Source organism: Cynocephalus volans, chromosome 7 (genome assembly GCF_027409185.1).
Source record: "Cynocephalus volans isolate mCynVol1 chromosome 7, mCynVol1.pri, whole genome shotgun sequence".
Lineage (NCBI taxonomy): Eukaryota > Metazoa > Chordata > Mammalia > Dermoptera > Cynocephalidae > Cynocephalus > Cynocephalus volans.
In genome coordinates, this window is record NC_084466.1 from 56,080,597 (window position 1) to 56,106,259 (window position 25,663).

A 25,663-nucleotide genomic window follows, 5' to 3' on the forward strand; every position below is an offset into this window, starting at 1 on the left:
TCTTTGCCAAAAGTACTAGGGCAATTCCGTGGAGAAGTGATACTCTTTTCAACATTCTAGAAAATTTGACACCATGTGCCAAAATATCAGTCTAGAAACAGATGACAGATCTTATACCTTTCATAAAAATTAATCTAAAATACATTACAGATCTAAATATAAAACACAATACTGTGAAATTCCTAGAAGAAAACGTAAGTGAAAATCTATGTGATTTTTTGATTTGGTGATGTGATTTTAGATATAACACCACAGTGATCGTCTACCAAAAAAAAAAAAGATTATGTTAAGAGTTTATTGAAATTGAAAACTTCTGCTCTGCTATAAACACTGATAAGAGAATGAGAGCACTAGTCACAGCCTGAGAGAAAAAAATTATGAAAAGTATACAATTTTCTCCTATAACTTAACAACAACAACAACAAAAAAAACAAATTGAAAAATAGGCAAACCATATGATTAGACACTTCAAAAAACAGGATATACAGGTGACAAATAAGAATAAGAAAAAATACTCAGCATCATGTGCCATTATGGAATTGCACATTAAAACTGAGATACCATGAGATACCATGACACATGTATTAGAACGGCTATTGTATTAGTCCATTTCTGTTGCTTACCATAAAATACCTAGAACTGGGTAATTTATAAGAGAACAAAATTTATCACTAACAGTTTCAGAGGTTGGGGTGGTCCAAGGAACACGATGAGGATCATCTTTGGTTGTGGCTTTACAGCACTCCAGGGGTCTCACATGACAGAAAACGGAGGAGCAGAGAAAGAGAGCTCCTGGTGTGCTCCCTTTTTAAAGCCCTCAGAGCCAAGTCCCTGACCACCATTATTAGTTCATTCACTATGGCATGGTCCTACAGTCCAATCATCTCTTCAGGTCCCACCTTTCAATTACCATAGTAGGATTTCCCACTCTCTTTACACTGTCACAGTAGGGACTAAGGTTTGGGGGATATCAATCCACAGCACCTGTAATTCATAAATTTGACAATAATAAATCTTGAGCAACAGGAACTCTCCTACATTACTGGTAGAAATGCTAAATGGCAGAGCCACTTTAGGAGATGTGGACATTTTATTCCTTTGTGAATAAGTGTCTTTATCTGTTGTCTTATGCTTGACCCACCTCTACATTTTGAGAGCAGTTAACTTGTTTCTTAAATTTGAAAAGTTCATAGATGGAAAGGAAGTATGCCTCATGAAGGGTTATAGTCAGATTCTTCCCTATTCCTGATTTAAATGATGACATTTGGGACTATTGGCCTGATGAAGTTTAGATAAGTTTTCAGATTTTGAATTGATGCCCTAATGGGTTATGACTTTTGAAAATCCTGGGATGGGTTGATTCTATTTTGCATGTTGAGAGGGCATGAATATTGGGGGCCAAAGAGTAGACTGTTGTAGGCACAGCGGACCCTCCAAAGATGTCCATATTCTAATTCCTGGAGCCTGTGACTATATTACTTTACAAGCAAAAGAGACTTTTTGGATGTGATAAATTAAGAATTTTGAAATGAATAGATTACCCTGGATTATTTGGATGGACCTAATGTAATCACAAGGATTCTCATAAGATAGAAGAGGGTGACAGAGGTCAAGGAAGGATTGTGGTAACAGACGCAGAGGTTGGAATGATACAATTTGAAGGAAGAATCCACAAGCCAAGAAATTCTGGTGTCCTCTAGAAGCAGGCTCTCTCCTAGAGCCTCCAGAAGGAATGTGCTGCAGCTGAAACCTTGGCTTTAGGAATTCTGACATCCAGAAATATAAGATAATAAATTTTGGTGGATTTAAGCCACTAGAGTTATGGTACTTTGTTACAGCACCAATAGGGGACTTTAAAAAGTTTGTGCAAAAATAGAATTGAAAGATAATACAAATCTTTCCATGTACTTTTTGAAGTACTCTTGTACAGTGGGGGAGGAACATCTCAGGACTACAGGGACAAAGAGACTTTCTTAGGCATTTGCTTTAGTGGGTTCTCTCACAACCCCCATAGCCTCTGAAATGATATGGGGCATAAAGAGCACTTTGCTGGTGGTGTTTATTGTGGTATGAACCTCCCTAGCAGTGCTTCTTGGCTCCTCTGGTTTCTCTGGATGTATTAAGGATGTCTCAGACCCATGCGCGTTGCTTTGTGTTGCTTTGCCCCCCACAGATTTGTCACCCTACTTCCCCTGGGTGACAGAGACACAAAGGATTACTCAAAGTCCATCTCTTCTGAGCAGTAAGAGACCCCAAAGTGGTTAACTTCACTGGGACCCTCCAGCAAGAGGTAACCCTTCCTCAGGAAATTAAGCCCAAATTGGGGTTCTCTTCATACATTTATTTTCTAGACCAGGAATTTACAGGAAGAGAACATAGGTGGGGTTATAGTTTAACAATATAGGCTGATAACTTTCAGTGAAACAAGCCAGATGACATTCCAGTAAGGCAATTACATGATCCACCAACAAATGCTTGATCTTAGCAAACATTCCTTCTTTTAGAAATTTCTCAGTATCTTTACATAACAATCAGTAACTAGTCTGTCCTTGAGCAGCAACCTTGCTGTTCCACTGCCACAAATCTTTATCTTACACCAGAGACTTATAGCCTGAGGGAAATTTCCAGTCCTCCACAAGGTCAATATTTGAAACTGCAAGACTTTGCAAAACCAGGCCCTGTGAAGTACATATGCTTTATAGCATATTCCACACACGGAAACTAAGAGCCACTTGTTATGGAAGGGTCCTTCTTGCTAGTGCCACCTGGTTACTTTACTATCTCTCAGTCAAATAGAAAAGTCTGAGACCCAGTGGACAATGAAAGCATTTTGTCTGGTCTCTTCTTTTTAGCAGGGCCAGTTGTGTCACACTTGCCTGTTACCAGAGGCACTCCCACTTGATCTAGAGAATAAATGAACTTATCCGGGCTGCCTTTAGGTGCTGGGTTGGTGATTGCAAAAATATTGAGTGAGAGTCTTCTCCTTCTGGTGCGTGGAGGAACTTGAGATAACTTTTAATTTGTTCTTCCAGTTCTAGGATGCCAAACCAGTTTGACTTCCTTATACCAACCACAAAGTTGTCCTTTGATTGCGTTTTTGCTTTATTTCCATGATTTTTAGGTGTACTTAGCAGAGAGGAGCAAGGAGAAAGTAGTGTATTACATTTTGGCTTAACCAGAAGTCCTTATGGATTCTTATCTTTTCTAATAAGTTCCTGTAGGTTTTAATAAAGCATTTAAGACACTTATTTTAATATGCATAGATTTAGTTAAATGTATAAGTAAAATATATTTAAATAAAGTTTACCACAAAGAATATAATAAAATGTTCAGAGACGCTCCTTCCCCACATATTTGGGAATGCCCTTGCACCAGCAAATCATACTTTGCACCTCTGATGTACTACATTAGAAGTTCCACAGTGTGAGTAATGACAAGCTCAAAACATGTTATCTTTTCTCATCCCACTTACCACAACAACTGGAGCATGACCTTTTTTAATAAGAATATATTTCAATTCAGTTTAAATATCAGCACTGTATCTTTATTCTGGTAGCCTTCTGTCTGCATGAATGCATTCAAAATAATTCACATTACTCATTAAATATATTTATATTATGCATTTTTTTCTTTACAAGTTTGGTGGAACATCATATACAGTGACTATGAATTATCTTCAGCATTTTGAATGTGTTTTCAACAAATATTGTGGAAAATTATTTTTATTTTCATGAATTTAAGGAGAGTTAGGACACTTCCAGTTTAAGGTGGAACCCTGAAACACAGGTTTAGTTCCTGTATCTCTGAGGATTCTCTAAATCAGTAGTTTGTAACTAGGGTAACAAACTTGAACATATTTAAACATAAATTTATATATCTATTTTCAGTAACCTGAAAATTATCTTTCTTTTGATTATATATGCACGCAACAAACTCTAGTCATGTTAGCAATATTTATGGCTTCTATTATCATTAAAAATCACAGATAGTTTCATATCACATTTTAATTATTGCAGATACATAGAAATTTAATTACACTAATAACCTTGAATTATCGTGGATGTTATATATGCCACTCAATACTTTTATTCAGTGCATGAGTGGAAATACACATATATTGTTACACAAAAAAATACTTTAAAAATATTTGTATTACTTCTTTTCAATGCAATTGTTTTTTGTTGTATTCCTATATATATTATTTCATTAATTAAAACCATTATTTTGAAATGTCCATAGGCTTCACTAGCCTGCCATAGAGATTTAAGGAGTAAATACATGAGGATCACCTTTCTCAAAACAGTAGAAAATATTTTTTAACATAAATTCAAATTTAACGAAAATGGAAGGAAAAAAGGGATATTAACAACACAGTATTAGGAGCTAAAAAGCTGATGGACATGAAGTAATTTAGAAGAGGGAAAGGATCTCAATATGAATCAGAATGAAAAGCCAAAAGATAACTCAATTTATGTACAAAATTTCCCCCTAAATTCAGGAATTGTCAGTGTTAGCTGCTCCTGAAAATGGAGTGAATGTAGAGCTAAAAAGAATTGGTTAAGCAATCTATTTAAGAAGAGATTGGATAAACTTATCTCTTCCGCCACTCTGTGGAACTGGTGACTATTCAGAGCAAATGTGGCAGAAGTCTACAGCTTTACTTTCTGAGGAAGGCAAAAGAAAGGGACACTGGAATAGTGCAGTAAAGGATAAAATTTAAAGCAGAAGTGAAGCATTCTCATACTATAAATGAGAATAACACATGAAAGTTTACATCCAGTAATGTTCACAGGGTTTCTGTATTTGAATTCACCAAACAAGATCATAAGATTAAATAGGCATGGCTGAAACACTTATTTAGTGAAAGAAAGCATGCAGGATATGCAGGGACATGGCATGCACTGCAGCACATGGTGCATTCCTCATGCCTCCCAGACATGTCTTCCCAGTGTCTCCATCACACTGGGACCCAAATGGGAGACAAGGCAGAATGTATACCTTTGTTTGTGTTTGTGGTTTTTATTTTTTATTTTTATTTTTTATGTACTTATTTTTATACTTTTATATTGAAACATAATTGATGGTACATATGTATGGGGTACTGCATTGAATATCAATACCTGTGTACAATACATGATGCTTATATCAGAATAATTAGTATATTCAACATTATGCAATGTAATTATTTTTTGTGGCCCTTACCCTTGGATTGAAGCCATTAGCATTAGGATTCCTTCAGCTTTTATACACTACTAGTCATGTGCTTTCTAAAAGGTACATGACAAGCTCCCATACCCACGTGTAGCTGCATATATTACTCTTCAATTGTAGACTACTCATTAGTTACATGCTCCTTAACAAACAGTATCTGTAACCAGGCAAATTTTCTTGAATCAGTACATAACTTCAGCAGAATCCTCATTTGTCTTTCTTTAGTTTTGAGTTTATGTTGCAAAAAAGTTCTAGGGCTAAATCCTTAGGCATCCTTAATGGTAAAGGCAAGCTAAATCAGTTAGCAAACTTTTAATTAAATATATTAAGTATAGAAACCTCTAGCTTACATCTCACACTCATCTAATGGACTTTTAGATGATAGACCTATACTTTCAGTGATAAGAAGGACTGCAAGAGTCTTCTGGAGATATCCGAAAAACACAAAGGAAAAGACCAAAGGTACCAACATTAATTTCAAAGAAATCATCTGTTGGGATAATATAATAATTTAATCAGGCCCCTTCACCTTGGGTAAGGTTGGGGTGGTGTGGCACATTCTTTGTAGGCAAATTGTGTGTGGGGTGGAGTTAGTGCGCATGTGCGTCTGAGGTGCTCGACTTGGCTGGCGTTTAGTGCTTTGGGCGTCCGCACCATCCGCAGCCACCCTCTCCAACATACGGCTTCCAAGGACTTTTTTGCCGGACCCAGGCTGCCCTGCCCTGTGAAGGGTTTGTGCTCCAGTCAGGGATGGGCTTGAGAGGTCTGTGAGCTCCAGACCCAGCCCTAGCTCGACAATTGTCCCAGTCGGCAGGATCACCGGCAGGTAAAAGAGCTCAACAGTATCACAGTCACATGAACCTCCAGAGAAGACAAGCTACATCTATATGCATAAGGCACGCAATCAGCTTTTGATGATCAGTTATCAAATATAAGAAAAAGCCAAGGATAAATACACATTTTACATAAATCTTTTAATATGAAAATGAGAAACCAAATCACACAGATTTTAAAAAGTATATAAAGTTGAAAAGTTTATAAAATACATTAATATTTGCACGGAGTTGAAATAATGCAGAAACAAATAATAGAATGCAGTGACAAAAGAATATTCTGAAAATGTAACGAGTTTTTGAAAATCGAAGACATGATGGAAGTGCATTTGGGGCCTTAAACCCATTTTACTCTAAGTAAATGTAATTTGTAGAATTACTAATTACATTAAAAGTAGAGTAATTTGGGCCCTTAATCCCATCTCACTGTTGCACTCTTTTAATCTTACTAGTAGATAACTCTCTGTGATTTAGAAGTGAAACCCAGTATTTTTAGGAAATTATTTCTCATATTGTGGCAAAGTCTGCATATTTGCCTCTGCCCTCTAATCCAGCTCTTCAGAACAACAAAATTATTTTGTTCCTATAATAGGAACAAGACCCTCTATGTGTTCAGCTATCCTAAAGCTCTCCAAACATAGTCATTTGGTTTTCTATGGAAACTTTGTTATGTAGGCATGATTGATTAAATCATGGTCATTGGTGATCAACTTAGCTCCTCTCCCATCTCCTGAGGTTGTGGGGGGAGCTGAAAGTCTCAACCTTCTAATCATGCCTATGACCAGTTCCCACCAGGAAGCTACTTAGAGGCTGCAGCTACCAGTTGACTCACTAGCATATGAAAAGATACCTATCAATTTGGAGATTCCAAGGGTTTTAGGTGTTGTGTGCAAAACAAAGGGGAAGAAATCACAATATCACACCTTGTTTTATAATTAAATAATTATTAAAATTAAATTTATAAATATTGGATCAACTTTAGTAGATTGTATTAATATTTGATATATTCTAAATGAGTCTAGAATTACCTTCTCTAAGATGGTAACCAATACTCATATGTGGCTGTTAAAATTAAATTAATTAAAATTAAATAAAATTAAAAGTAGAATTCTTTGGTTGCACTAGCCACATAAAGTGCCCAGTGGCTTTTTTATTTCTGGACTGTTCAAGTATAGCAAATTTCCATCTTCACAGAAAGTTCTTTGAGGGTACTTCAAAAAGTTCTTGGAAAAATAGAATTGAAAGATAATATAAATCTTTCCATGAACTTTTTGAAGTACCCTTGTACTGAAGAATGTGGATCTAGGGTACGGAGTGAAATAACCACACATAACAGCAACATGTTGTTTTAAAATTACATTGGACTGGGCTTTTGAAAATATGAATTTTAATGCCAATTTTATTTATCTATCAGAGTACATCAGGATTCACTCAATGCCTCCCAATATTTGCATTTCTTGACCTACAAAAATGAGAATGGATTGTTAGGTGATCTATAATGTTACTTTTAGCTATAAGATATATCATTCTAGAAAACCATTATATACTTTAGAAAAAAATTCAATATAAATTGGGCTGAACTTTAAATTATATGTGTATTCATGCTGCTTACATATGCACATATATATATATATTCTGTATTTAGAGTCACTGTCACTTAGTTGTCACTTACTGAGTGTAAGAAAATGAAAAGAATAATTTGAACAGTGGTTCTCAAACTTTATATATATAAAAGATAACCTGGATGGCTTGTTAACACGCACGAGATGGCCTCACCCCCAGGGTTTCTGATACTGACCTATTGAAGTAGGTCCCAAAACTTCCTTTCCTCAGAAATTAGCAGAGTGACACTTTGAGAACCACTGACTTACATAATAAGTTATGCTCACTTAGGCTGTTACAAAAAGAAAATAAAAAGACAAATTAATCCATTAAAAAACAAAACTAAATAACACTGATAATATTATATATATAGAGAGAGAGACTATGTATTATATATACTTACTTATATATAACATCATATATAATGCTAAGATGTGAGAGATGTATAAAATGTTCAGTAGTACTTCAGACAAGGGAAGATCATTTCTGAATAAAGAATTTAGTGGGATCATATTTCATAGCAAAGGCATCAATTCAACAAGATTTCAGAAGAGGAGTAGAACTTCACCTAATAAGGGTGGAGATAATGGAAGCATTAGAAAAAATAAATAAATAACAAAATTTTGGAATATGAGTACAGGGTATACAAAAATGATTAGCTAGGAATTTGAGGACAGAAATTTACTTGAAGGACTAATTGAAAAAGTAAGAATAGTTTCTATCCCAATTCCCTGAGACCAGGCAAAAATAATACCACAAAGATGAGGAATATCAGGCCAAAATTGCTTCACACAAATTTTAACAGTCAAAAATGATTTTATCTAAGTTATTGCAGTAGAGGAGAGAGATTGAACTCAATTCAGGTGAAACAAAAATGAGGGGTGGGAATTTAAGCATTAGGGTGAACTAGTGCAAAAGTACTGGAGAATTTAGGGGAGAGGTTAATCAATGGGATGGGTAAAGTACATTGAGTTATTGTTAATTTTGTAAATGATCTTCTCTTTAATATGGCCATTTATGTGTGCTATGTGTTATCTTATATGTGGAAAACAGGGGTGTTGTCCTTTTAGATGTTTACATTTTAAAGAGATAGCGGCCAGCTCCTTGAGAAAGACATTTCCTGGGTTGCAAAACTGGCAAGAGCCTAGAGATTTATAAACATTTCAAAGAGGCATAAAAAGAATTTCCAATTGTAAGTTTTCTAAAGTAAATGCTCTAAGAAAGAGGAAGTCAGAGGCCTAAAGTCAAGAAGATGTCAGTCTAAAGCTTAGCCCAGCTGAAGGGAATATAACACCATCTTGGTCAATGAAAAACTTAAAATTTGGAGTAATCTGAATCTTCTTAAGAGTGTAGGATATAGAAGACTGTAGTAAAATTGTACCCAATTTCATCCCACTTTTAAATTCTTAGCAGTTTCCTTGTAAAAAGTCATCCAGAAGAACATTGTATAAAATCAAACAGAAGTTAATAAAACATTGTCCAAGAATGTTAGGTGACTAATCCTTATGTGTCATCTTGTCTAAGTTTTCATTCTTCCCAAGGTAAAACTAAGTTTTTAAGCATATTTCCTCAAAGTCAAGATTATAGTAATAGCTGAGTTGGAATCAAAATTTAAGTCTCCTGTAATTAACTAGCAGAAGCAAAAGATCCAACAGAGATGAGTTTGTATTCAGAGTTAGCCAATCGTCATGTTCATGTGGGAGGGGAGAGGTGAGAGAGAAAATGAAAAGATAAACAATGCCTTGCACTATGTGATTCAAATGGGAGCTGAGAAAAAGAGAGAGAGAATTCAACCCCACTAAACATGGTATTTAAGAACGTTCACGTACAAATTTATAAAACAGTATAATCTTTATCATGAAATGATGTACTGAGTCAAAACGCTGATCATTTTATTGTTTTAAATTTGCCTTCATAACAAAACATAGCTGGATAACCCTATATTTCCCTTGGATATCAAATTCTTAGGCTATTAATTTTCTTATCAGGGATGTTTTTTCTATTGGCAGAGCACATTATCCATAGAGTTTCTCTATGGGTTTTCTTTCAAATAGACTTAAAAATTATAAGTTATATACAAATTATAAACACTGGTGTTAACTGTGAAGTCTTGTGGATCAAGGAAGTCTTAGATAACAAGCTTCAGGGACAAAGACTGAAAAATACCTGAGAAAAACTGCTCTTTATACATGTTCAAGCTGATTCCTTCTGCCGATCAGGGATGTTTCTTGTATGGACTACAACTTGGTCAGATTGTTTTAATCTGTGTCCCCAACAGCAAGACACAACAAAAAGCTACCAAAACACCATTTGGACTAGATCAAAGGTAATGTTGTGCTGAGTGTCATCAAGGTACTGACAGTACAACACTGACAGTTGTTCCTCTGCTTACTAGAAGACAAAATGTCAAATTAACTGATCTTTCTTTAGCCTTTAAAACCTTATGAAGGCTTTCAATAGCAAAAGTTTACAGCAGATGTTCTGTACAACAGATGAGTTCCTGGAACAATAAGCTATAGTTTTTAATGACAATAATTCCCTTCTGTCTTTATGTTTTTTTCTCTTGATCAAGATATAGGGTTTTTCCTCTTCCTTTGAATGTATGTGAAAATTGTGTGTGTGTGTGTGTGTGTGTGTGTGTGTGTGTGTGTAGTAGTAGCTAAAGGTAATTCAAAAATACAATTATGTCAACTGAGACCTTTTAATTTGTAGCACAAATTAATATCCTTTGGTTTATTCATTATTTTACATAATGGCTGAAAAACAAATCAACAGTGAAATATAGGTTTGAAATTTAGAAAATTCAGGAAAATCATTCTGTTGAGCAAAGGAACTTACTTAAATATTTAACATATTACAAATTTCTTAATCTCAACTAATATTTATTAATATTTTGAAATATATGCCAATTGAAGATTTTAACTTTCCAAAATGCTTGAAATATTCCTTATGTTTCTCTCAGAGACCTGGTTTATATTGATTAGCCTTATCCAGTCTCCTGACACCACTGCTTATTCTTAAAATGATAAGTTACCAGCACATCTATCGTCACAAATATATATATATATACCTATAATATGCATATATATGGAGAGTGAGAGTGTGAGAGAGTGCTCTGAACTAATAATAAATGTATTGATATCAATTTGAGAATAAAATATGATGGTATCACAAGATTTGCATCATTAGTGATGGTTATATATATGGTTAACTCAACATAAAATAGTAACTATTTTCTATCAATCCTTAGTTTAATTGAAAAGTTTCAAATAGAGTCTCTGTTGTTATGCCTATATCTACTTGAAAAGCTCCCATAGAAATCAAAAGAATATTATAATATTCCAATAGCTGCTTAAATTTCTACTTTTTCAGGCTCATTATAAACATTGTCATCAAGATAAAGATAGGTTGTTTCCTTTTTTGTGTATGTGACATTTTCCAGGCTTCAAAAAAAATGTCATTTCCATGCAAATTACTCTCCTGCAAAATTCATTAAACCCTTTCTACTAAGAATCTAGCTGGCTCTCAATCCTCTCAGTTATCTATGAGAAATCTTGGAAGGGTCAAAACAGCAGAACAATGTAACTCTTTTTTAATATAAAATATGAAAAAGCAAGACATTATTCAAAGTTGTATTTTTGTGATGTGAGAATGTTACAGAGGCAGACTACTAAAATATATTCTTCTGTGTTAGAATATTTAATGTAAGAACTGGTACAAATTAATTTTTATTACAGAGTCCATATAACAATTTCATTGATCTTTTTGCATCTGTACTTCCAAGAAAGAGCCTATTTACATCTTTTCAATGACCAGTCTAGCAAGCGTTGTTTTTTCCATTTGTGGTAATGTCTGCTTTTCTAAGGACTGGAAAAATATCAAGTGAACTAATTGTAATCCTCACCCATAGCAATGAAAGCATAACACTTTCCTAAAATAATAACCAGGTAATATTTTGCTTCCATGGTATAATTATCATATCTAAATCATCTTTTCCCAACCATTTTTGACCTATGAACACTTTTCACAGAAATGCGTAATTTCATGAACAACTTGGGGATATTTAATCATTTTTCTATGAGATATTACTCAAAGAAGCCATTATAAATATAAAAATGACTTTAGCAGCATATTATTAAATGTCATTATAAAATTTATGTAAACATTATACTTAGTTATACTCATTACACATGAAGTCCCATTATGTTGTAAGCCATTTAACAAGTGATAAACACTGTGATTAACTTATTTTAATTATGTAAGCAAATACGATCTGTAGATAAGTGGACATAATATGACATAATCCATTTGGAGGCTATCATTTATATAATCATGTTGTAGCATCAGAAATATAAATAAATCTCATTCAGGGCCCACTATTTATAATATCTGAATGCTTTATTTTTAATAAGTTTATTGTGTCATTTTATAATTTCTGTTTTATGCTTAAAAATGGAGCTCAGGCTTTCATTTATTAGCATTTCCCTGTGAGTAGTACATAATAAGTAAACATAGTCTTACCTCTTAAACGATAAAATGGTAAATTGGAAAAATCAGCACTGTATCTTTTTTATGTTTATTTTGCTAGAAAAATTACTTTTAAGAATTAAAGTAACTTTTAATAAGTAATTTTGAAAATTTTATTAGATAATTGTGTCTCAGAATGGACAAAAATCATCTGGAGGAATATTGGAGAATTATTAATATTTTTATGCTAGTTGTTAATTTACATTTTATTACTTGTGTTCTTTTTGCTTTCTGTGTTAGTCCATTTCTGTTGCTTATCAGAAAATACCTAGAATTGGGTAATTTATAAGGAAATGAAATTTATTGCTCACAGTTTCAGAGGCTGGGAACTCCACAATTCAGGGAATACATCTAGTGAGGTGACTCTAAAGCAGTGCAAGGGTGTCACATTGTGAGAATGGCGGAGCAGAGAGAGTTCCTCACACCCAGTCCTTTTAAAGCCCTCTGAACCACACCCCTGACCACCATTATTAATCCATTCACTATGGCATGGTCCTGCAATCTGATCACCTCTTAAGGCCCCACCTTTCAATTGCCATAATAGGATTTCCCACCCTCTTTAGACTGTCAAAGTGGGGACTAAGTTTTAGGGGGACATCATTCCACAGCACTTTCTCTGCTAATCAATGATGCATTTAAAAAGACAGAATACACCTGCTAAGTGATAGACTTTGCTAACTACTTGTTGAGGACGATTATTTTTTCTCTACTAACTGCTCATTTGTTTATTTTTACTTCTTTTTAAAAAATTTGTTGAAACGGCATATGTATTTATTGTGTACAATATGTTGTTTTGAAAATAGGTATACATTGTGGAATGGCTAAATCAAGCTAATTAACATATGCATTACCTCATACACATCACGTTTTTATGGTAAGAACACTTAAAAACTATCAGCAATTTCAAGAGCACAGTACTTATTACCAACTTTAGTCTCAATGCTGTACAACAGATCTCTTGGACTAATCTCTGCTGTCTAACTGAAATTGTGTATCCTTTAACCAACATTTCTCCAACCTCCCCCACCCACTCATTTGTTTCTTGATGCACTCCAAGAGGAATTTAAAAGTTCCATTTAGGAGCTAAGAAACAAAGAAAGAAAGACCACAATAAAACATTGAACTTTCAGAAGGAGAGAACAGACCTATAGTTACTAGAGGTGGGAAAGTGAGAGGGAGAGGGGGATAGGGAATAATTGGGTAAGGGACAGAAAAAGTAATTACGATTTGTAATGATGAACATTCTAATAAATATTGATTTAATCATCACATACTGTACACAAATACTGATAGTCAACTCTGTAGCCCATAAATACATGTAAGTAGGATGGTAAAGGTTAGCTGCCTTCATGTTTCAAAAATCGGATGGGTGAATCCCTTGGATCCCTATTCCAACTGTTTACTCATTTAGACAGGTTAGATCCTCATGTCCACACCAGTAAGATGGTCATCAGAGCAGCAAGCCACCACCTCAATTTTAGCAAAGAAAGATAATTTTGAAATTACCATGAAAATAAACTTTGCTGCCTTCAAGTTCAGTGTTTCTTCAAAAAGACTCATCCACAAAGGTAAGATATCTCACTCTTTCTCCTCTTCCACCTTCTTGTGTACTTCCGTCACATATTTCTTACACATAATTTGGTACATTCTACTTGTAGAGCTAGAGCTGGGGTCTGGAGCTCACAGACCCCTCGAGCCCATTCACAAACCCTTCACACACAGGTCTATGAGTCGGGTAACCAGCAGAAAGGTCCTTGGAGCCTCGGCTGAAGTAGGAATAGTCTTATTCAGCACACACACGTCTAGGAGCTAGGCAGTACAAAGAGAAACAAAGAAACTCAACTGCTACCGGCAAAGTCCAAAGAAAAACTGAGCAGCTGCCAGCAGAGTAAACATGCTCTATTTTTAGACTCGAGCTCTGCTGGCCAGCTCTGCTTCACAAACTGAAGCACACACAATATCAGCAAACTAAAAAGATACATTGGTGTACATGTGCACTAACTCCACTCACACACAACTTGTTTACAAGAAATGTGCTGCTCAACCCACAACCAGACCTGAGCTGAGGAAGCCTGACTAAATTACCCTATTTTCCCCACAATCCACCCCTGCAGGGACCCTCGCCATACAATCTATACATTAAAAATCTCCCACGATGTTCCCTTAGTGAGGATAAATGACCCATTTATTTATACAACATATTGTCTGTTAGATATGGCATAAGGCTTGTCCTGTAGTTCTGTAGTTCTGTCCTTTAGTTGCATGTGTCCAGTTGGTAGTCATCATTGGTGTGATTTTCCATGGGAATCTTATAGTCATACTGACGTGAAGTTCAGTGCATATTCAGTAGATGATCATGCCAACGTATGTATGTGCCCAGTTGACTCTGGTGCAGTGCCTGCAGCCAGAACACTATGGGCAAAAAAACAGAGAGGTTATTGGTATCAACAGGGGAAGTTCTCACCCCACTGGTAAGATATATGCCAGTTTGCCATCCTGAGAAAGGATGGTTGCAGGAATAGGTATCATACCTGGTTTGGGGCCCCACAAGGCCATACAAACAGAAGGCCAGTAACTCTCTGACTTTGGCAGTGGTCCCACAAGATCTACCTACCACTGTGTCAGGGGCACTCTCACATGAGTCACCTGCCCATCAGGGGCACCCGTCTGCTCATCAGGAGCACATCTGCCCATCAGTGGCATTTTTTCTCAGGTTTATGTGCCACCAGGTGAGCTATTGAAAACCCGGTCCTGCAGCCAGCATGCTGCATTCTCCAATGTAGCCACCCAGCTATATCAGCTGCTGAGGCTCTCTCCAGCCATTGTACCTCAGCCAGCTCATCAGCTCCATCATTGCCAATTCAACATGAGGCCTCTGGTCCTCCTTGCCTGCCCCCAAAAGATTAATCCCTTGGCCTGCTCCCTAATTGAAACTGAACAGTTCATCTGCCTCCTCGGGACCCACCAAAACATCTTTTAAATCCATTGAACATACCTTGCTACCTGTTTCCAGACATTTAGCTAAATGCTGTTCAAGGGCACAATTGCTGCCGCAATGCAAACAGAACCACATTTGGCTGCCAGTCAGTTTTCTTCCTCTCAACCCCTGCTGCAAGCAAGTCAAGCCACATCTGCTTACGGCTAGTCTTGCTTGGTCCCTTCAGGATAAAATCCTGAGTATGTCTTGGTGGTTTGGTCTTAGCCACCTTTCAGCCCCCTTTTGCTTGTCTGCTATCCTCTACATCACCCAAGCTGGCTATCATGGTCATTACCTCATGTATAGAATGACCAATATATGGGGCCAGTATGGCCATCAGTGACCCAAAGGACGTTAATGGGGCATTATGCAGCACTATTTCTCTCATGCTGCCTGTAAAATTTTCATCGTCTGGCCCACGAGTGTTCACATTAAACATGGACTGCTGCATCCCCAGCTCCCAAATGATTTCAACTAACTCAGCATATATTTGCCATTTACTAACAATCTTGGGCAATTCTCCAGCGTTTGCCCACATGGTTCTGGCAGCTACACTCACCCATACCATTAAGGAATGACTACCTGGCCCTTGTACATATTTGTGGCTATTCTGCAGTTGGTGCCTCAGGGACAGGTGCATGGTAATGGAGGCCAATTTTTCCATCTCCTCACCAGAGCATATCACACTATCCACCTCTAGGTCCCATAACCACAACAGCAACAAGTAGCCAGGGGCTCCCCCTGTTTCTGCCAAAGCTTTCTCCCCAAGTCAAGTAATTCAACCTGGGTATATGGGACATAGGTGGTAAACTGGGTCACCTGTGGATTGTCCACTGGTTGCTCACCCGGTCACATAGGCTGTTTGTGCATCATTTTCTGATGCATGACAGGTCATACCTGGGGACACACAGTCTCCCCCAGCTCACCACTGGGTTTGATGTCTTCCCTGGTGTGAGAAGCAGGAGTGGTCAGTTGCTGCATGTCATCCTCCAGGACATTCATCCATGCTTCCAACAACTCTGCTGTCTTCTTCAGATCTCAATCAGTTTGCAGCAGAGTGAGCAACATCCAGGCTCTAGTCAGTGGAAAAGTGGCCACTGGGCCCACATGCTCAAGGACAGCCACATTTTCTCCCCTCCCAAGGATTTTTCCACTGTAGTGCCTGGTCTACGGTGATTTGCCGTGCAGCAAGCAGCAACCATATCCCAGTCAACAGGAAAGTGGCCACAGGGCACAATCTGTTCAAAAGAAGCCACATTTACTCCTTCTCCAAGGGCTTTTTGGCTCCTGAACCTGCTCGGAATCCTGCCAACTACACCAATTGTAGAGCTAGAGCTGGAGTCTGGAGCTCACAGACCCCTCAAACCTGTTCACAAACACTTCACATGCAGGTCTATGAGATAGGTAACTGGCAAAAGGGTCCTTGGAGCCTTGGTTGAAGAAGGAATAGTCTTTATTCAGCACACACATGTCTAGGAGCTAGGCAGTACAAAGAGAAACAAAGAAACTCAACTGCTACTGGCAAAGTCCAAAGAAAAACTGAGCAGCTGTCAGCAGAGTAAACATGCTCCATTTTTAGATGTGAGTTATGTTGGCCAGCTCTGCTTCACAAACTGAAGCACACACAATAGCAACAAAACTAAATAGATACATTGGTGTAATGCACACTAACTCCACCCACACACAACTTATTTATAAGAAATGTGCTGCTCGACTCACAACCAGACCTGAGCTGAGGGAGCCTGACTAAATTATCCTATTTTCCCCACACTACTTTTTCTAACAAAACATTCACATATTATCAAGCATGCCCAACTGTAATAATTATATGTTTATATAACCTGTATATTTTATATGGTCACCACATCATATCTTTTCTTAATAGAATTTTACAGTGTTCTCTTCTATTAACTACTATATGGTTTACAGACTTAGGGCCCCTCTGCCACAAGTGAAAAGAAATGACTATTACATAGAAATACAGTGCTCCTGTCTAGTGTGCTGATAATAAAGGATGAAAACAGAGCCTTAATTCTGGAGACTACTCAGTCTGGTAAACAGCATAAAAGAAAATACTAAACAGTTTTTCTCAACATCTGACTTTTGGCTCACTTGCATCAAATCAGAAGGGAAAATTTAAAAAAAAACAAACAAAAACTAGTTTTGAATTCCATCATGAACTGAATGAATCTGGGAGTTGGAGCTCAGACTATTAACAAAACTATCATATTATAATGTACACTAAAGTGTGAGAAACATTAAGGTAGGGATTACATATTAAGGTATAGATAGGTAAATAAGTAGCAAATACTGTGACCACATACCTTCCCTATAGTTAGAATTTAAAATTTATGAAAATAAATGAAGCAGCAGCCAGAAGAGAAGGGTGACTTTTGTACAGATTACCCGTAGTTTCTGAGTCTGAAGACGGAGGCCTCACTAACTTTGGTATTAGATGTTATTTTTGTGTTTGTTTGTTTCTTTTAGGAAATGCACCAAAATGGATTAATAGATGAACAAATATAGCTCAAAGTTAGTTCTCTTGGCAAAATTGTGAAAATATTATTAATCAGAATGAAAATGATATGTGTACTGTATTAGGAATAATATTTTTTTATACAGTTAAGTAGTTGTTTCCCTGAGGGTAGTTTGTTTGTTTGTTCTTTGTGAATGGGAAAACATGGGATTTTTTTCATTTTTGTGTATTTTCCTTTCCTCCTTGGGAATGTGGGTAATAGAAGTGAGTCTGAACTTTGACAGCTTTCTTAATTGCACACACATTTAAATTATACTGACTTATAGTTGAATTGACCATTTTAATATATGTTCTTTATCTCTACCTTAAGAATACTTGTTCTTAAGTCAGTGCTGTGTAATATTAATATTAGGCACAGTTTTCCAATCACTCATGTTTGCATAGTATATATTTTGTCATCATTCTACATTGTGTTTGTGTGTGTAGGTTTAAGGATTATTTCCTTGCAGTAACATATAGTTAGTTTTAACACTCTGCTTTTCAGTTGGGGTATTATTGAGAAAATAGAATGGTTTGGTCAGTGCACTCGCCTTGGGTCCTGTGGTCCAGGACATCCTTTGTAAGCAAATTGTGTGTGTGTGTGTGTGTGTGTGTGTGTGTGTGTGTGTGTTAGTGCATATGCACGCCAATGTATCTTTTTAGTTTTGTTGCTATTCTTGTGTTCTTCAGGGTTGTGAAGCAGGCTGGTGGGCTACTACTTTATATAAAATGTGAGAACTTTACAAAAGTTTGCTTGCTATTATCCCTGACATACACTGTACTCTTGTTTTCACCTGTTTTACTTTCATATATTTAATTTTCACATATTCACACTGCACTGTCATTTTATTTATTTATTTTTTTGCTCTTTAAAATCGATAGTCTTTTGCAGAGATTTAACATCTCAACATTAAAAAGACCTTTATAGTTACTCATATATATTTATATAACTGTGAGTAATATACCCTGTCGTTTTCTCCGGTATGGTTTCCCTTTAGTTCAAAAATTGTTACCAGCAGACTGGGCTTGGCTTGCCCTCTCCCACTAAACAAATGACTCAGAAGTCCAAAAGTTGGTGCAAGGATGGGAAGGTTTATTCAGATTACCAGTACTCAACTAAATGTTTAACCAGCAAACAAAGAGAAAAGAGGAGCAGAGGAGTCCACTTTATCCTAGTTGCAATGGGTGGGGCCAACCTATTCCACTGACACAGTAATTGATAAAAGCAGTTCTCCCCACTGTTGTTGACACAAAGAAGAAAAGTACCACCCTGAGTTAAATCAGAGAAACAAAGTATAGCCAGAAGCCCTCCAGGGTGCACCTATTACAAATAGCAGGAGAGGGCTCAGAAAACCAAAGAAAGGTAAAGAAGAAAAAGGAAGAAAATAGGGAGAGTAAAAGAGAATAAAGCATTGTCTTGTCAGAATTTATGCTGGGGGCTCCAGGAGACACTTACCAGCAGCAGAGTCATGGGGGCAAAATAGTCCCAGTGGCTACTTGCCTCTTGCAGCTAGGGTCTTCTCTGGTGCCCAAAGCTTTCCAATTTTCACTGGTGCAGATATTAGAGCAGCACTTGGGCTGCATGGTGAAAGTCTCAGGGCCATTCCCAGCACCCAGAGTCCCTTTACCTCCTGGCTTGTACCAAATTAGCCTCTTGGGTAATAGAAATGAACAATGCACCCAGCAGTAAAGTAAGCAATACTTTATTAAAAGAGGAGATAGACTTATGCATAAAGGGTAGCTGTAGTAAAGCTAGACCCCTGAGTGGAGGTATTCAGGGTCTTTTATTGTGAAATGAGTTAAGGGGTACAGGTCAGTGTGACTGGAGGTGGTCCATTCTGTTCTTCCTGGTTGCATCATGGCAGCATGCTGTTTTAGGGCTTTGGTCCTTGGGTTTGCTCAGTAGGTCCAAGATGGCAGTGGTGTTCGTTATTGACACTCCAGGAGGGTCATTGTAGTAGTCACCTTGAAGTTTTGTGCATATGAAGGAATGCCTGAAGGGGTCTTAAGGTTAATCTGTAACTTAATTTTTACAGTTGCAGTAAACAAGACTTGGGGAGGGGTTTTGCAACTCAGTGAATATCGGTTCCCCTTTTATCTCAATTTATTTTATCAGGGTGGACCATGTGGTAATCATGTGCCCTGGGTTGGGGGGGGGGTGTCTCATGACTGAGGAGTGGAAAAGTAACAAAGTGTCCTCTGCATGTGTTGATTAAAAGGATCAGAGACTGGAAGGAAGACACAGCAGACCAGATGCAGGTGAAGAGCGGGGGGGCCACTGCTCTCTCAGGCAAGTAGCGCCGACCCAGCGGCTGTTACAGCTTTTATTACATTTAGCAAGCTTGTGCATGCGAGATAAGCATTAATGCATAAATTCTGTTATACTTTTCTCAAGAGCAGAAGGCCGTTACCTCCCCTCTCAAGCACTTGGTTATCTATAATGCACCTCCTGGGAACATCCCAAGAAAGTGTTCTCATAACTTCAAGCGTTCTCAAGGATTATTTGCAATCCTTGACATTTCTTGGTTAACTCGTTTGCGAGTTCACCAAGTGAACACGTCCTTGGGTGCTGACCACAGAAGTCCATTAACCATTTCATTCAGCATGGAAAATGGAGTCAGTTTGGTTCACAGGCCTAGCCTTACTCTGTTTCAAAATCATCTTTGAGCCTATCTTGAGTACATTCAGGTTTACTTACAATACATTCTTTACCATTTAATCTGTCCGAAAATGCTTTTGTGTCACAGTTCTTTTGGATGATAATTTTTCTTAAAACAGAATTTGAAGCAAACAATTCATGGTTGATTGGAGAAACTAGAAGGCTTGCCTCAGTTCTCCTGCCACACCCTCAGCCTTTAGCAGCCTGGCACAGCTTCGCCTTGGGATGTGGGTCCTCCTCAGCACTCCTCCAGCTCACGCTTCTGCATTGGGGCATTTCTCTAGCAAATAACCTGTGCCTCCCACAATCATGGGCATCAGAAGACCTGGAGTACCTGCAAAGTTTCAGTCATTTCTTCTGACCTATCTTTGGACTTCTGCAGGCTCCAAATGAGGGGTCTCTCTCAGCTTTTGCCCTGCACCTAGTCTTTCTTCTGAGGACCTGGTAAATGCTTGCATGGAAGGTTTGGCAAGTGAGTACAGACTCTTTATGTCTGGGGCTCCTAATGATTCTGAGTCATCAGACTGGTGTACACTCAAACATGAAAAATTCATCTGAACTCAAATGTTTTCTTTTTACCCTGTGATTATTGCAGCTTTCCCTTCTCCTGCTGCTCCAGCAAGGATGAAAGTCAGCATGGGTCTCTTCAATGTTAGGAGGGTTTGTTGCTTCTCTGGATTTTAGTACATGTGTTTCTTTGAGCCCTCAGTTCTATAATGGGTTTTTAAAACCTATGATTTTGTGCGTTACCTAGTTTGTAATTGTTATTCTCATGTGTCTATCAACACTCCAATTGAAACAAAAGTCCAACTAGCAAATACACACACACACATTCCAGATTATTTAATTGGTAGGGAATAATTTAACTAGCATATTTATGAGTACATATTTTTGGAAAAAAGTCCCATGTTAAAATATTTTAATAGTATTATTCATTAGGAATAAAACACATAGTCTTATTCTAACAACAACAACATTAGAAATTTAAGCAGTAAGAATATTATATTCTGATAAAATAGATTAAATGTATCATGTGAATTATATTGATTGATATATTTATTGATATAAATTAATTTTGAAGTGCTATCTAAATACCTTTTACATCTTATTTTATACTCATATCTCTATAAATGTTGCCTCAATTTAACTGAATACCATTTTAAATATAAAAAAGTAAATCTATCCAAAATACTTCTGTGAATTTATCATTCTAAAATAACATATTCACTTTGTTCTTATTTACTGATATGCAGTGAAGATAATTTCAATATCTCAAAGAGTTCTGAATAAAGTTGAATGTCAAACCCATTATTCTCCACACACAAAAAGAATTGTTTTATTAAAATACGAGTATGTAAAATATACATGGCATTGACATGTACCATTGTATCTTGAAAGTAGATAACTTGTATTGATTTCACAGATAGGACTTTGAACTTTGGACTTTTGACCTGAAATAAGTTAAGGCTTTGGGGATGAAATGAATATATTTGAATGTGAAAAGACATGCGTTTTGGGGGGCCAGAGGAAGAATGTACTGGATTGAATTATGTCCCCCCAAAACTCACTGACATTTGAATTGTGTCCCCAAGTTTTACGTATTAGAAACTTAGCCTCCACTGTGACTGTTAAGAGGGTGGGAAATCCTATTATAGTAATTGAAAGGTGGAGCCTTGAAGAAGTGATTGGATTGTAGGACCATGCAGTAGTGAATGGATTAAAAATGATGGTCAGGGGCATGGTTCTGAGGGCTTTAAAAGAAGAGAGTCTGTCTTTCTCTCTCTTGCTTCCTCTCACCGTGTGATCTACTTGTACCTGCCAGCTGCCTGCTGCTTTCCGCCATGACTACAAGCAGCCTGAGGTCCGCACCAGATGCAGCTGTCCCAGAATCGTGAGCCAAATAAACCTCTGTTCTTTATAAATTACCCAGTGTTGGGAAAATAGAATAGTTTGGTCAGGGCCCTCGCCTTGGGTTCTGTTGGATGTGGTTTAGCACATCCATTATAGGCAAACTGTGTGTGTGTGTGGAGCTAGTGCGCATGTGTGCCTATGTATCTTTTTAGTTTTGTTGCTGTTCTTGTGTTCTTCAGAGAGAGAGAGAGAGAGAGAGAGAGAGAGAGAGAGAGGAGTTTTAGTGAAGCAGGCAGACATGCATCTGCCTCAAGCGTCCGCCTGGTGCAGCCATGCTTTTCCAACCTATGGCTCCAAGGACCTTTTGGCTGGTTACCTAGCTCATAGACCTGTGTGAAGGTCTGTGAAGACCCAGCCTGGCATGTGACGGGTTTGTGACCCAGTCTGTGAATGGGCTTGAGGGGTCTGGGAGCTCCAGACCCAGGCCTAGCTCAACAATCAGCCCAGTTGGCTTCAGGATTACCAGCAGGAAAAAGAGCCTGACAACTGGCATGGTCACCTAGCTTTACAACTGGTGTCATGAACAGGATTAAGAGCCAGGCAACACAACTGGTGCAGTGAGGATTCCAGGCCTTAGCCTAGCCAGACACCCAGTCTCAGGAATTCTGTATAGCAACACAAAACGGACTAAGATGGAAAATTGCTACAGAGAGTGGGGTGAATAACACTCAGTTCATGATGGGCAGCTCAGGTCTCATGGCAACTTGATGGCCCATAGTCAAGCATTCAGTTTCTACTAAAGCCCAATAACAGGCTAAGAGCTGTTTCTCAAAAGGAGAGTAGTTATCTGCAGAGGATAGCAGGGCCTTGCTCCAAAATCCTAAGAGTCTCCACTGTGATTCACCTAATAGGGGCCTGCCAAAGGCTCCAAACCGCATGCCTTTCTGCCACTGACACCACAAGGACCATTGGGTGCACTGGATCATATGGCCCAAGGGGCAGAGCAGCTTGCACAGCAGCATATTTTCTATATTAGTCCTTTTATGTCGCTTATGAGAAAATAACTGAAACTGGGTGATTTATAAAGAAAAACAAAATTTATTGCTTATAGTTTCTGAGGCTGGGAAGTCCAAAGTCCACCTGGTGGTGATGACAGTGACCCAGGGATCTCACATTGCAAGATGGTGGAAGCAGAGAGAGCAAGACAGACTCTCCTCTTCTTTTAAAGCCCTCAGAACCATGGCCCTGACCACAATTTTTAATCCATTCACTCATGCACAATTCTACAATACAATTACCTATTCAAGGCTCCACCTTGCAATAACCATAATAGGATTTCCCATCTTCTTAACAGTCACAATGGGGGCTAAGTTTCTAATATATAAAACTTGAGGGACACAATTCAAGCTTCAGGGAGTTGGGGGGGGACATAATTCAATCTACTACATGTGTTTACAGTATTACCAAGAACCTGGATTTAATTTATGATTCATCTGTAGCTGATTTTCCTAGGATTTACTTTATATGTTCAACCAGCCTCCCTCCTCCCCCACATACATAGCTACTTATATAAATTTCTCCTTTGGTTTGGTTACTTAATGATTATGTTTATTTTGTCTTCTCTTCTTAAACATTTTAATGCATATTTCTTAATATTAGACTGTATGACATCAAGTAAAAACACAATATTTACTTTTGAATTATCAATCAATGGTAGCTTACTTACACTGCAGCATACATTCTTTTAATCTTGAAAAAAGTATCCCTACAGGCTGCAATTCAATTACATATCACATATAATTTAATGTAAGGAATATTTTGAATACTTCCCAAATCCCTGGAAATACAAAAGTACATGTGTCTCCTCCTGTGAACAATCTCACATACCATTGTAGTAAATAAAAATATGAATGACAAAAATAACATAATAACAAAAACATGAACAAGAACAAACTAACGTGATAGAATACAGTCAAGTGTGGACATATCACGTGGGTACAAGGGAAGTTTATCATTTTATAGGATTTAATAAAGATTTTAATTAATAGATAATATTTACCATTGTGATACGGGTATTGCTTATTTCTACTCTGTGACTCTTCTTGCCTGTTAGACTAAAAGCCACCACACTGAGCCTAATCTCATATATTAGTGGTAGGCAGTTAGTCAGTCATGAGCAGGTAGAGGAAAATGGAGAATTACACTTCCCCATTATTACATTCAAGTTCATCCCCTACAGGGTAACTTAGCAGAAACTCCATCCAGAATCTACCCCTTTTGTGGGCAACTTAACAAAGAAAGAGCCACAATCTGACCACAAGGGTCTGCTAGGGACTTTCCAGGTGGAAAGACATGCACAGAAGGAAAATTCTGAGACTTTAGGTAACCTTTGAACATGCTAATAGTCATTAGGTGTTTATACATATATAATCCAAAAATACATATCATTATAACAGACTGAATTATGGGTAAGGAGATGGGCAGTGGGAAAAAGTTTATATAAACCTAGCCTGTCAATCAAAATGTCAATCACGTCAGCTAATACATATGCAAAATTAGTAAGATAAAACCCTAAATCTGTGTAATGGGCCATTCTCTCCTCAAGGAATTAGCCCGCTTCTCCCTTGAAGTGTATCTTCCTTTGTGCTCATTAAAGCTTTGCTGTTGCTTTTGACTTGAGTCTCTGATTCGTCATTGACCTGGGAAAAGGATCAAGACAAACAGGACTCTCGTCTCCAGTATCACTAGAGCAAATTTATTCTAGACACATGAGTCATTCTGGACTACAAATGGTCTTGTGATCTATCGCCAGGCCTAGAAGAGGCTTATCTAGAGATTTTGTGAATTTAATATTTGTCAGTGCAGATATTTTTCTTTCATTATTAAGCTGAAATGATGTGAGCCTTGATTATAATGTAATCATGTTCTTTGTTGTTGGATACAATTTTCCACAGGAGTGTCAGTGAACAATGCAAGAAAGAAGGAAACAGGAAAGAGAGAACAAAAGTAGAAGGGAATACTGAAGTCAGCTGATGGCTGAATTGGACTCCTTGCATCCAGTTTTATTTTGAAACTATTTAAATACTTTCTCAGTTTTTTTAAACCTTACACACACTGGAATAGTGAAAGATGTTTACAAACAGCAAGACAAGGCACACTTTTTTATCAAAATTTGTTTATGATTTGGAAAACTCTTTTTTTAAAATATAGAGCACAGTTAACACAAGATAAAATTAGTTTCATATTTCTTGAGGATGCCGGTAATGATCCTTTCCACTGACACTGATCTTTACTAGCCAGGAACTTCTTGGGATTTTAGAGCTTTTGAGGTAAGGCCAGGGAATGAGTATTTTGTTTGTTAATGTTTACCTCATTGGGGATTATAGTCTATCTACCATATGATACTGAGGATTACCCCTCATTTCTAAATAATATTAGTCATTTCATCAATATGGTTTTCAGAGGCAGCAAGATTCCATGCCAATAAA